General features: G+C 38.8%; 2 protein-coding genes across 14 annotated transcripts in view; both read left to right on the top strand.

The window, feature by feature from the left end:
- INSC (INSC spindle orientation adaptor protein) overlaps positions 1–13,785 on the top strand; it is an 864,422-nt gene that overhangs the window by 366,821 nt on the left and 483,816 nt on the right. The window lies entirely within an intron of this gene.
- Positions 1–13,785, top strand: part of LOC396563 (calcitonin-related polypeptide beta) — a 51,247-nt gene that overhangs the window by 25,334 nt on the left and 12,128 nt on the right. For 8 of the 13 annotated variants that reach the window (XM_021080183.2, XM_085009594.1, XM_085009596.1 and 5 more), the window contains 3 exons: positions 4,079–4,179; positions 4,689–4,734; positions 10,722–10,782. The gene's annotated coding sequence lies outside the window, so the exon portion shown is untranslated. The remainder of the gene's footprint in view (positions 1–4,078; positions 4,180–4,688; positions 4,735–10,721; positions 10,783–13,785) is intronic. The other 5 variants (XM_021080195.2, XM_085009595.1, XM_021080204.2 and 2 more) reach the window with 1 other exon arrangement.

The following is a 13,785-nucleotide window of genomic DNA, read 5'->3' as shown; positions in this document are numbered from 1 at the left end:
CTCCTTAGCCCAGCTGCTGTGCTTTTCTGTGCAGCTTTAAGGTCCCTCTGTCTCAGCTGAACTCCCTGTCATTTAGGTGGCTTCCCAGAGTGTGGGTTCCATTTCCTCTTCCTCAGTTCCTTCTCAGGAATGCTGGTCCCATTCTGAATCCTTTCTCTCTCTCTCTCTTTTCCTTTTGTTCTACCCAGTTATATGGAGTGTTTCTTGCTCTGTTTGGAGGTTTAAGGTCTCCTGCCAGCATTCAGTAAGTGTTCTGTGCAAATCATTCTAAATGTGGATTTTTTTTTTTTTTGATGTGTTTGTGGGAGAAGGTGAGTGCCACCTCTTACTCCTCTGCCATCTTGATCTTGCTCCTATTTAACTTAATTTTTTGGTCTTTTTTATTTTATTATTAAGGCCCAAATCAGTGTCATATGGAAGTTCCCAAGCCGGCCTACACCACAACCATAGCAATGCCAGATCCGAGCTATATCTGTGACCTACACTGAATCTTGCAGCAGTGCTGGATCCTTTAACTCACTGAGTGAGGCCAGGGATTGAACTTGCATCCTTATGGATACTAGTTGGATTCTTAACCTGCTGATCCACAACAGGAACTCCAAAGTTTTTATATTCTATATGTAATTCATTTTTCTAACATTTGGGACAAAACTTTTCCACTGTTTTCATTTTTATTGTAATTAGTTGGTCCTTATACAGAAGTTTTCTATTTATTTTTTTTCCTTTTTAAATTCTTAAAAAAATAAGTAAAAAAAAAATAAATAAATTCTTTCAAAGATTTAGAATTCCAAAACTCAATATAATAAATGAAAAGGAAGCCAGTAACAGGAAAGTTTCTCTTATTGCCTTTATGGCAACAAAATTCATGTTTTTCTTTTTCTTTTTCCTCCAGGGGTTTGCCTGAATCTCCCTTCAGGATGGTTAGAGTTTTATAAGTTCTCTCTCATGTATAGCTGCTTGCTTGGTCAGCACTCACTCAGTCTTTGTCTGATAGCAACTAGCAGGATGTAGGCAGTTCCACTGGCTCCGTTTGGCAACCTTTTTGGAGGTTTGTCTCTTACTAGGTACAATGATGCACGAAACGCCTTCTGAATCCCTTAGAGTAAGGTTCTAGGACATAAAAGATTGACCAAGGCAATTTGGTTTGGATATGGATGACTAATCCGTTGATTAAAAAGGGTGGTAAAGAGAAGGAATCTCTTATGCTGTCAGGTTGCTGACATTGGTCCCATGTTGCTTTTAGTTATCATGTCACCTTAGAATTCTCAGCTTCTCAGTCTTTCTTAGGTTTTTCATGAATTTGATGCTTTAAAATACACTAGTGAGGTATTTCTTATACTGCTTCCCAGTATAGGTTATCTGAGATTTTCTCATGATTACATAAAGATTATAGATATTGGAGAGAAATATCCCAGAGGAAAGGTGCTTTTTTCTTTTCTTTTTTAAAAATTGAAATATAAATTGATTTACAATGTTGTGTTAGCTTCAATGGTACAGCAAAGTGATTCAGTTTTATATATATGTGTGTGTGTGTATAATCTTATATCTTTTCAGATTCTTTCCCCTTATAGATTATTACAGGGTATTGAGTATAGTTCTCTGTACTATGTACTAAATGCTTGTCGGTTATCTATTTAATTTAATTTAACTTTATTTTTTTGTCCACACCTGCAGCATATGGAAAATCTTCAGCCAGGGATTGAACCCATGCCACAGCAGTGACCCAAGCCCCTGCAGTGACAACAATAGATCCTTAACCTGCTGCACCATAAGGAAACTCCAAGAATCATCTCTTTATTTGTGTCCACACTCATGGCATATGGAAGTTCCTAGGCCAGGGATAGAGCCCATGTTGCAGTTGAAACCTGTGCCACAGCTGTGGCAACACCAAATCCTTAATCTGCTATGCCACACAGAAACTGATTATCTATTTTATATATAGTAGTGTGTATATGTTAATCCCAAACTCCTAATTTATCCTTCTCCCTGCTTTCCCCTTTGATAACCATAAATTGGTTTTCTATGTGTGTGAGTCTATTTCTGTGTTGTAAGTAAATTCATTTGTACTATTTGTTTTAGAGTCCACATATAAGTGATACCATATGATATTTGTCTTTCTCTTTCTAACCGACTTCACTTAATATGATAATCTTTAGGTCCATCCATGGTGCTTCAAATGGCATTATTTCATCCTTTTTTATGGCTGAGTAATATGTCACTGTATATATATACTACATCTTCTTTATCCATTCATTTGTTGAGGGCCATTCAGGTTGCTCCCATATTTTGGCTGTAGTAATAGTGCTGCAATGAATATCAGGGTGCATGTATATTTTTCAAATTATAGTTTTCTCCAGATATATGCCCAGGAGTGGGATTGTTAGATCATATGGTAACTCTTTTTTGAGTTTTTAAAGGAATCTCCTTACTGTTCTCCACAGTGGCTGCACCAAATTACATTTCCACAAGCATTGTAGGAGGGTTCTTTTTTCTCCACACTGAGAGGTTTCTTTTTCATTGCATCATATTAGGGAGTTCTTGATCAGGGAGTCCTATTTACTACTGGATCACTTGTTTAAAGTTGTGTCTTCCAATTTTGATCTGTTACAAAGTTACTATTTTTCCCTTCCCATAGTCTGTCTGACAGATGAGACTTACTAAGTCCACCCCACATTTTGCACACTTGAGCATCTTACTTTCTTGCACTACAAGATATTCCAGACTCATCTTGTATTTTCTCTGTCCCATCCCTAGAATCACCTATTTCTCCAAGGATTCCTGCTTCACTCTCGGGGGGGGGGGGGGCGGGGGCGGGAATGTTGCATAGAAATACATAGTGAGTAACCAGCAGTGGTGTTATAATGTTATCTGTTAGGAATGGAAAAGAAAACAGGAAGTCACATCCCTGCCTTCAAGTAGCCTTAGTCTGATGTGCTGAGCACTGTAGAAGGGAAGTGGATGGAGCTGTAGGCATACAGTAAGGGATTTAGCCATCATGGTGGTCACAGAAGTATCCTAGAGGAATTGGCACTAATGCTAAGGCTTGAAGGGAGAGCAGGAACTAGTGAAGACCAAGATCTGTGTGCTAGATATACTGCATCTTGCGATCAGCTTAAACCTTGAGTAACTCATATACTATAGTTTTGTGATTAATTCTCTAATTCCTTTACTACTCTTAATCCCTGTGTAGGATCCTACTTTATTTAAAATTCCTTCATTCATTCATTCAACATTTTTTGAGAAGAGAGGAAGGAAAAGCAATCCGTGTAGAAAGAACAGCCTGTGGGAAGTCCAGGATAAGAAAAAGGGCATGGTGTGTGTTCAAAGAACTGAAGAATGGAGTTCCCATTGTGGCGCAGTGGGTTAAGGATCAGGCTTGCCACAGCTGTGGCATAGGTTGCAGCTGCAGCTCAGATTTGATCCCTGGCCTGGTAACTTCCACGTCATGGATGTAGAGGGGTGGGGAGGGCAGGGAGAGGTACAGAAGGAATTGCATTACACCAAGAGAGGACAGAGAAGGCAAAAGAGAGGCACGAAATGCTGGTTAAGGGTCTTGGACATTACTCCAAGGATAATGGAGAGCCATGGAAACTTTTTAAGCCAATGAGTACCTAGACTATGTTACTGGTCTGCAGTGGGAAGGATAGGTTGGAAGGGATTATGTCACTAACTTCTGAAAGTCTTAATTTCCTTCCTGCCTCACAAGATTGAGTGAAGATTAAACGAAGGAATACATATAAGTCCTCCGGGATGATGTTTGGCACATGTTGGGCAATCAGGAAATGTTGGTGCCTTGTTTATTAGTCCAGTAATTCTGATTCTTTTTCATCTAATATCACTTTTTTCCTTATTCCCCTGACCACTTGGCCATATTTTGGATAGAAAATTAATTTTTAAACTTTTTGCTGAACTTAAAATTGGTTATTGTGCTAGACACAGTGAACAAATGTTAGTTAGACATGGACCCTTCTTTAGTAAATATTTACAGTAAGCCATAATATGATGGGATATGAACTATAGTGATGACATGAACCAAAACTCAGGGGGAAAGAATGACATCCTTTGCCTCTCTTGTCAGGCAAAAAATGTGGCACAGAGGACTTCAACACAGACTTCTTGACCAAATGATTGCATGCTCTGGGAGTTCAGAGGACGAAGGCAAGAAGCTTGGCTTGAACTGTAAGTTCACTATCTTGGGAATTCATTCAGTTTCAGTGAAGACTGGCTTGCTTGCTTTATATTTTGTTAGTATTGTTTGGGATTATTGTTAGTAAGCTTTTAAAAATTTTTTTCATGAAAAAATTTTCCAAGTGATTGTTTAGTCACATTTCCAAATCAAAACTTTCCAACCATGAATCACACTATAATAACATGAAAACATCTAATCTATGCTGAGATGCTTGGTTTGATAATATTAAATTCCAAATTACCTATGGTATTTCTATCTGAGTCACAGAAAATAAGAGGCTGATTTCATCTGCTGTTGCTGACTTTCTCACCACCCACCGGCATTCTGGTCACCTAACCTGACCCCTAGCTGACGTGTTTAGATAATCAGAGTAATTTTACCCTTAGCCCTAGCAATATACCAGTGAACTGGTATGGGAATCTTTTAGTGTCAGTAAAGTAAATGACTGTGGGGTCATAACTAACACTGCTGCCTCTATTAACATGTGTTGTTCTTCCAGGTTTGATGCTAATATAATTTATTTCTGAGGCAAGTTGAAAAATGAGGTAAGAACTCATGTTGGCTATGGGAACACTTAGCATTACTGTGGCAAATTTAAAGGCAGAGGCTGTTTTATTCTTTTTCTTTTTTGGCCACCCCATAGCACATGGCAATCCCAGGTTTGTGATCTAATCCAAGCCATAGTTGAGACCTAAGCCGCACCTGTGGTAACGCCAGATCCTTAACTCACTGTGCTGGGCAGGGGATCAAACCTGTGTCCCAGAGCTCCTAAGATGCCTGCAGATCCTGTTGTGCCATAGTGGGAACTCCAGCTGTTTTCTTCTTGTATTTATGGTTCTTCAGGTTCACAGGGTAAAGCAGGACTTGATCAGTTGCTTACTACTTTTAAAGGAGTTTTACTATCGTAGACGAAAGCCAGGTCTGCCTGTCCTTAAATGCACTGGAGTCTGAGTCAGTGGCTCCATGAGTGACAGCTTTCATGCACCGGTGAGATCACTGAGGGAGGACACATGTATTTCAAACACCTACTCATGCCCCTCAGGGGAGAAATCATTTTAAAGAAAACTTGAAAAGTAATTCTGATACTGTTGGCAAAACTGAATTGTTTTTATGCCCTGAAAGTATTTTTATTATAAAACTCAAACTCAAACTAAGAGATTTAGAAGTACAGAGAATATAGAAAAGGAAATAGAAATTCTGGTTTCCCAATTTAGTTTCACAATCCTATACCCCATAAGTTGTCATTGTTAACAATTTCTTGTTAATTTTTCCTTCCAGAAATGCTTCTCCCTATACAACTACATATACAAAGTATTTATTATATATTTTCACATGTAAGATCATCCTATACACAGTTTTGTGTTTTTTCATTTTTCACTTAAAATTAGGTTAGGACATTTAGATCTCTATCTTCATTTTAGTGCCTGTATAGCATTACATACATAGATGCACCTTTATTTTACCTACAAATGAGTATTTACATCATTTCCTTTCTTTTTTCTTGCTATTAGAAATAGCACGGTAATGAACATCTTTCAACATATTTTTTTTCCAAACTTAAGCACATGTGTCCAAGCAGGAATCCTAACACTGTTTTGAATAATATTCTTCAGTTGAATTAGATGTCCAAATACTCAATTCTGACAACACATAGGTTAATTTAAGAAAGGGTTGGTGTGGTATTGACACAATATGTTCTATTGAATTAGGCAATGTTCTTGTAATCTATTGCTACATAAAAAACTACCCCAAAACTTAGTGGCTTAAAACAAAAACACTCATTTAATTAGCTCAAAAATCTGTAACTTGTTCAGGGCTGAACAGGGAAGGCTTGAGTCTGCTCCATGCAGCATCACGTGGGTGTGGCTTGACCAAGGACTAGAAGAGCCATTTCCATGAGGGCTCACTCAGCTGGTTAGTATTAGCTGTTTACTCTGCATAGGTCTCTCCATGTGACCTGGGCTTCCTTGAGGCACAATGCTTGGATTCCAAGGACAGAATACTGAGAATTAGAGCTAGACAGGAGCGGTATTGCCTTTTACAGCCTAGCCTCAGAAGTTGCATTAGTGTCCCATCTGCTGTACTGTATATTCATTGAGGAAGTCACAAAGGTCCCTCTAGTTTAAGAGGAGGGACATAAACTCCATCTTTTGATGGGAATATGGTAAGATTCTTTAAAAAAGGCATGTAGGATGTGAAATATTATTGCAATCACTGCTGGGAAATATAATCTGCTATAATAAAAAAAATACCTTCTTTAACTTCAGGTAGATAGTTCACAATATAATGGTATTGTTGATTTTTGAATGGACAAGATCCAAATTTTATTGTCTTTCTTTTGATCTGATTGTGAATTTTTTTTTACTAGAACAATAAATTTGGACATGTAATACTCATGGTAGTCCCAATTATGATGAAAAGCTGTTGCAGTTGCATGATCACCCACATTTTTTTAATGGATGAAAAACAAGAGTTCCCATTGTGGCTCAGCAGGTTAAGAACATGACAGAGTTTGGGTTCAATGAGGGTTTGATCCCTGGCCTTGCTCAGTGCCTTAAGAATCTGGAGTTGTTGCAGACGTGGCCTGGATCTGGCATTGCTGTGGCTGTGGTGTAGGTCAGCAGATGCAGCTCTGATTCTACCCCTAGCCTGAGAACTTCCATATGCTGTAGGTACAGCTGTTAAAAAAAAAGAAAGAAAGAAAAAAATGGATGAGAAACTATTAATTTAGTTTTTCCTTTTATCTTCTATTTAGCATAGTATCCAGTTATTATCAGTTATTCTTCTTGCTATTATTCTACATAAGACATTGCATATTCACTTTACTGATGAGGAAATCTAGAATTGGAAAGGTTATACAACTTTGCTAAAATCACATTAGTGGTACAGCTTGGATTTGTACCTGGATCTCTGCTCTAAGCCTAGGTTCTTTATGTTTATTAAATTCTTTAAAGCTTTGGATCAAGAATTACACCTTGGGAGTTCCTGTTGTGGCTCAGCAGAAACGAATCTGACTAGCATCCATGAGGATGCAGGTTCGAGGGTTGCTCAGTGGGTTGAGGATCCAGCGTTACCATGAGCTGTGGTGTGGGTCACAGACACAGCTCAGATTCCGCATTGCTGTGGCTGTGGTGTAGGCTAGCAACTACAGCTCCAATTCGACCTGTAGCCTGGGAACCTCCTTATACTGTGGGTGCGGCCCTAAAAGACCAAAAAAAAAAAAAAAAAAAAAAAAATTACATGTAATACTTGTAAGTAGGAAAATACTTAGTCTAAGTGAGCTGTGATACTTTCCCTGGACACTGTGTCTTGGAATCTTCCATGTCAGGAATGTGGGAAAATATATTAATATGAAAATGTTTATTGTTCTGAGAGAACACTAGAACTAATGTAACTAAACAGAATCTAAAGATCCAATATGGATGAGTTCCCTGGTAGCCTAGCAGTTAAAGATCCACCACTGTCACTCTGTGGCTGGGGTCACTGCTGTAGCTCAGTTCATTCCCTGGCCTGGGAACTTCCACATGCTGTGGACATGGCCATAGGGAAAAAAAAAAAATCAGTACGGAAAGAACTAAAATATTGTGATGCTTCTTCTCCCTGCTACACCCAACTCTACTTCCTGGTTCTATAAGATAACAAATTCTGATTAAATACCATATTAAGATAAGGTAGTAGAAGATAAAAGGAAGCACAGATATTATGCCAGTAGGTAAAAGAAATCATAAAATCTTCTCATAAGAAGCCAATCTTGACTAGTGAGTTGAAGGAAAAGAAGGATACATTATGAAGACTTTGACAGCTTAGAGTTAGTTCCCCAAACTGGCTGTGTATCAGAATCGCCTCAAGAGCTGAGTAACTATACAGTGCTCAGACTTGACTCCTGCAGATTCAGATTTGGTTGACATAGAGTGGCCCTGGGAATAGAGTCTTTATCAATATTCAGTTGATGCTGATGTAACAAGCTTCATCTTTTTTTGGGGGGCAGGGATTTTTTTTAGGGACGAACCCGCAGCACATGGAGGTTCCCAGGCAATAGGTCGAATGGGAGCTGTAGCTGCTGGCCTACGCCATAGCCATGCGGAATCCGAGCCGAGTCTGCAGCCTACACCATAGCTCATGGCAACGCCAGATCCTTAAGCCACTGAGCAAGGCCAGGGATCGAACCTGCATCATCCATGGTTCATGGATGCTAGTCAGATTCGTTAACCCCTGAGCCATGACAGGAACTCCGGAAAACAGTTTTATAGCACAGTTCAGGAGTTTTTCTTTTTTAAAACTTCAATCTTTAGTACTTTTTAAAGGTTTTGATGTCATTCTCTCTTTTCATCAGATTTTTTTTTCTGGCTTAAAAAATATATCTACAAGGTATATCTGTTCTTTAATAGAAACCAACATTCTGACTCATTCTTTTGCTGTTATCATATAAGGTTTTGTAATATTGCTTGAGATGAATCAGATGAAACTCTATTTTCTTGTTTCATTGGAATTAGAAGTAGAATAAGACTCCTGGAGTATAAAATTATGGTCTATAAGTATATTAATATTTACATTTCTTCCTAATATCAAATTTTATTGCCCCTAAACTACACCAGTATTGTTTGGCTGAATCTTCCTTTTTTTTTTTTTTTGTTTTTGTTTTTGTTTTTTTGTTTTTTTTTGTCTTTTTTTTTTTGCTATTTCTTTGGGCCGCTCCCGCGGCATATGGAGGTTCCCAGGCTAGGGGTTGAATCGGAGCTGTAGCTGCCAGAGCCACAGCAACGCGGGATCCGAGCCGTGTCTGCAACCTACACCACAGCTCACGGCAACGCCGGATCATTAACCCACTGAGCAAGGGCAGGGACTGAACTTGCAACCTCATGGTTCCTAGTCGGATTCGTTAACCACTGCGCCACGACGGGAACTCCTGAATCTTCCTTTTTAATACAGAAATGACTGCCTCTTAGAATCAGCTTTCTTCCTCTCAGCATTTGCTGCAACTTTGAAAACTGGTTAAATACTCCAGTGACTTATCAAAAGGATATTTTCTCTAAAGACTGAACTGTCACTATTTGGCATTTGTCAGAACTTCCCAGAAGCATCTAGAAATCTTTTAGCCCCTCCCTTCTTCAATTCCATAGTGTACTAGGGAGAACTCCCTATAGCTGTCTTGAGGATTTTTATATTGGGCCTCATATACTCTTTAATCTTAGTAGAGAATTCATTCAAACATTCAATAAAAATTTGAGCATATTCCAGGCACTGGAAATACAAAAGTAATTAAAACAGGCACCATTCCTATTTTAATGATATAGTAATTCTACCAGGTAATTTTCCACTAGAGAACAGAACTAGAATTTTATATTTTATATATATGTATGCATATATATGTGTGTATATATACTATATAGCATGTGTATATACATGTATAATATATATAATATATATTAATGGAAAGAGAGAGGGTGGGTTGAGAGATACACTGCAGGGAATTGGCTTATACAATTTGTGAGGGTTGGCTAGTCAGGTCCAAAATTCCTAGGGCAGGCAGGCAGTTAAGAAAGGCTGGACAGGGAGTTTCCATCGTGGCTCAGTGGATAACGAATCCAACTAGGAACCATGAGGTTGCAGTTCGATCCCTGGCCTTGCTCAGTGGGTTAAGGATCAGGGAGCGGCCCTAGAAATAGCAAAAAGATGGAAAAAAAAAAAAAAAAAAAGGCTGGACATTCTCAAGCAGGAGGTCATACTGCAATTCACAGGTACAATTTCTTAGTCCTTAGGGTAACTTGGGTTCTGTTCTTAAAGTCCTTGCAACTACTTGAAACAGGCCTACCTTGATTATGGAAGATAATCTCTTTTACATGAAGTCAACTAATTGTAGATACTAACCAAATCTAACCATAGTAGGTTACGGTTTGATTGAATAACTCAGCACTACAGCCAAGCCAAAGTGACATATAAAACTGACCATCAACAGCAATGTTTGAAAAATGCTATGGTGAAGAAAGTATAAAATGCCAAGGACGGACATAGCAGGGGCATCTATCTTAGTCTATGGTGAGTCAGAGGTTTTCTTGAAACTGATAATTAAGGTAAGAGAGATGAGTAGAAACTAGCTAGGTAAAGACATGGAAAGAGAATATTCTAGGATGTGGGAACTGTAAGCAAAAATCCAGAGACCAGAGAGAGAACACCAGAGATGTAATTTTCTCTTCTTATCAGAAGTTTTTTCCTGGCTTTCTCCTTTCAGAATACACATGAAGTGATGGTTGTTCTTTAACAGAAGTCAAGAGTTGATTCTTTTTTTGTAATGATTATATTAGCTTATTGTAATGCCTTCAATACCGAATCAGATGAAACTCTATTTTCATGTTTTAATTAGCACTTTCAGTTGCCAGTGATATGAAGCACCTTTTCAGGCTTATTTAACATTCAGATTTTCTCTTTTATGGATTGCCTGTTTTTAACCTTTGCACATTATGGGTAGTTTTCCTTATTGATTTTATATGATTTGGATATTGCTAAAAATCCTTTGTCTTTATATGCATTGCAGGTATATCTCTCAGAGAACATCAGTCCAATGCAGGAGATACTCGGCAGACCCACGGTTGCAGGTGAGTGCAGGGAGACCTCCTTAAATCTAAGAGTATTGCAGTAACCTCAGTTCTGGTCTCAAGTCTCACTTCTAGGACAGAGCCTCCATATTTAGCAGGGACAGGAAAGAAAAGGGGAAAGGAGACAGCCCATATTACAAAGCAGTGCCTTTTTTTTTTTTTTCTCCCCCTCCTGTGGCATGTGCAAGTTCCTGGGCCAGGGATGGAGCCCTCACCACAGCAGTGAAAAATAAATCGATCTCATACTTGCTGCCTATTCATAGTGTGGTTTTGCCTTTCAGTATACCTTCAATTTTTTGCTTCTTTTTTGGCCACCCCACAGCATATGGAATTCCCAGGCTAGGGATCAGATCCAAGCCTCAGCTGTAACCTACGCTACAGCTGTGGCAACACCAGATACTTTTAACCTGCTGTGCCAGGCCAAGGATCAAACCTGCATCCTTGGTGCTACAGAGATGCTGCTGATTCTGTTGTGCCATAGCAGGAACTCCTACCTTTAATTTTTTGATAGCTGCACATGATGTACCAGGTCAAAGGACCTGCTGTCACTAGGTCTTCAGTAAGTGGTGATGAGGTGTAAGGGCAGAGGAAGGTTCCTACAGTCCTAGAAGTAGGTCTTGGTCTTTCGGTGAGCCTGTTCCTCCAGACGATCAACTTCACAGGTGTTTCTCACATTTATTTGACCTCGCTCTTAGGTCTGAGAGGGGAATAGAGGGTCCTGGGTGGATGCTTCCCTTCTTCCACTTGGAAGGCTAGGAATGAACTTAGGAATTTCACTTCCCCTAGGTCACTGAGGCTCTGATAATATCCCAGCAAGTTAGGCTAAGGTTAACTAGTTCCTCCTCAGTTAATAAGGGCAGACCTTGTTAAGAAAATCAGAATGCTCTGGCACATTTCAAAATGGTTCCTTATTTCTTCCCTTGCTGGAAGACCAGGGGATTTTTCTCCCGTATTTACTGTGAGAACCTGGTTGAGCATGGAGGTAAATCTCAGACAGTTGCAGAGCAGGAAGGTGCATTTTTAATGTTCAGATGTTGTCCACACCAAGGGCTTAATCTCCAAAATATACAAACAACTCAACAACAACAAAAAATAAAAAAAAAACCCAATCAAAAAATTTGGCGAAGACCTAAATAGGCATTTCTCCAAAGAAGACATGCAGATGGCCAGTAGAGACATGAAAAGATGCTCAACATTACTAATTATTAGAGAAATGCAAATCAAAAGTACAATGAAGTACCATCTCATACTGGTCAGAATGGCCATAATTAATAAGTTTACATACAACAAATGCTGGAGAAAGTGTGGAGAAAAGAGAATTGTCCTACACTGCTGGTTGAAGGAACTCCCCTATACTGTAAATTGGTACTATGGAATACAGTATAGAGGTTCCTCAGAAAACTAAATATAGAACTACCATATGATCTGGCAGTCCCACTCCTGGGCATATATATCTGGACAAAACATTCATTCAAAAAGAAACACACATTCCTATGTTCACTGCAGTACTATTTACAAAAGCCAAAACAAGGAAACAACCTAAATGTCCATCCATAGAGGAATGGATTAAGAAGATGTGAGATATATATATATATATATATATATATACACAATGGAATGCTACTCAGCCATAAAAAAGGAAAAAATAATGCCAATCGCAGCAACATGGATGCAATAAGAGATTATCATATTAAGTGAAGTAAGTCAGAAAAGGAAAGACAAATACCACATGGGATCACTTATATGTGGAATCTAAAATATGGCACAAATGAACCTATCTACAGAATAGAAACAGACTCGCAGACATGGAAAACAGACTTGTCATTGCCATGGGGGTGGGGAATGGGATTGGAAGGGGAATTTGGGGTTAATAGATGCAAACTATTATATTTAGAGTGGATGGGCAATGAGGTCCTACTGTATAGCATAGGGAACTGTGTCCAGTCTCTTGGGATAGAACATGATGGGGGATGATTTGAGAAAAAAAAATGTTTATATTTATATATGAATGACTAGGGCACTTTCCTGTGCAGAAGAAATTGGCACATTATAAATTAACTACACTTTAATTTTAAAAAACAGTAAAAAAAATGGACAGAAGATCTAAATAGACATTTCTCCAAAGAAGACATATGATGGCCAATAGGAATAAGAAAAGATGCTCAACATCACTAATTATTAATGAATGGCAAATCAAATCACTATGAGGAATCACCTCCAACCGTTTGAATGGCTGCATCAAAGAGTCTACAAAGGGAGTTCCTGTTGTAGTGCAGTGGGTTAAGGATCTGCTGTTGTTTCTGTGGTGGTGCAGGTTTAATCTCCGGACTAGCACAGTGGGTTAAGGGTCTGGCATTGTCACAGCTGTGGGATAGAGCACAGCTGCTGCTTGGATTCGATCCCTTGCCCAGGAATTTCCACATGCCATGAGTGCAGGTAAAAAAGGAAAAAAAAAGTCTACAAATAATAATTGCTGGAGAGGGTGTGGAGAAAAGGGAACTCTCCTACGCCGTTGGTGAGAATGTAAATTGGTACAGCCACTAAGGAGAACAGTATGGAAGTTCCCGTAAAAACTAAAAATAGAGTTACCATATGTTCAGAGATTCTACTCCTGGGCATATATTTGGTGAAAACTATAACTTGAAAGGATACATGCACCCCAGTATTCATAGCAGCACTATTAACAATAACTAGGATGTGGAGGCAACCTAAATGCCCCTCACCAGATGAATGGATAGATAAAATGTGGTGCATATGCACAATAGAATATTACTCAGTCATACAAAAGAACAAAAAAGTGTTATTTGCAGCAACATGGATGGACCTAGAGATTATTATATTAAGTGAAGCAAGTCAGACAGAGAATGACAAACACCATATGATATCTCTTATATGTGAACTCTAAAAAAGGATACACATGAACTTTCCTACAAAATAGAAATAACACAGGGAACTACATTCAACATCTTGTAATTAAATTAAATTAAAAAGATTCTGCGCAGC

Source organism: Sus scrofa, chromosome 2 (genome assembly GCF_054392235.1).
Source record: "Sus scrofa isolate SSC_HxYL_T2T_F1_AM1 chromosome 2, Sscrofa_HxYL_maternal_Yorkshire_Landrace_v2.0, whole genome shotgun sequence".
In the NCBI taxonomy this organism is placed as follows: domain Eukaryota; kingdom Metazoa; phylum Chordata; class Mammalia; order Artiodactyla; family Suidae; genus Sus; species Sus scrofa.
This window is presented reverse-complemented; position numbering and strand designations above follow the sequence as displayed.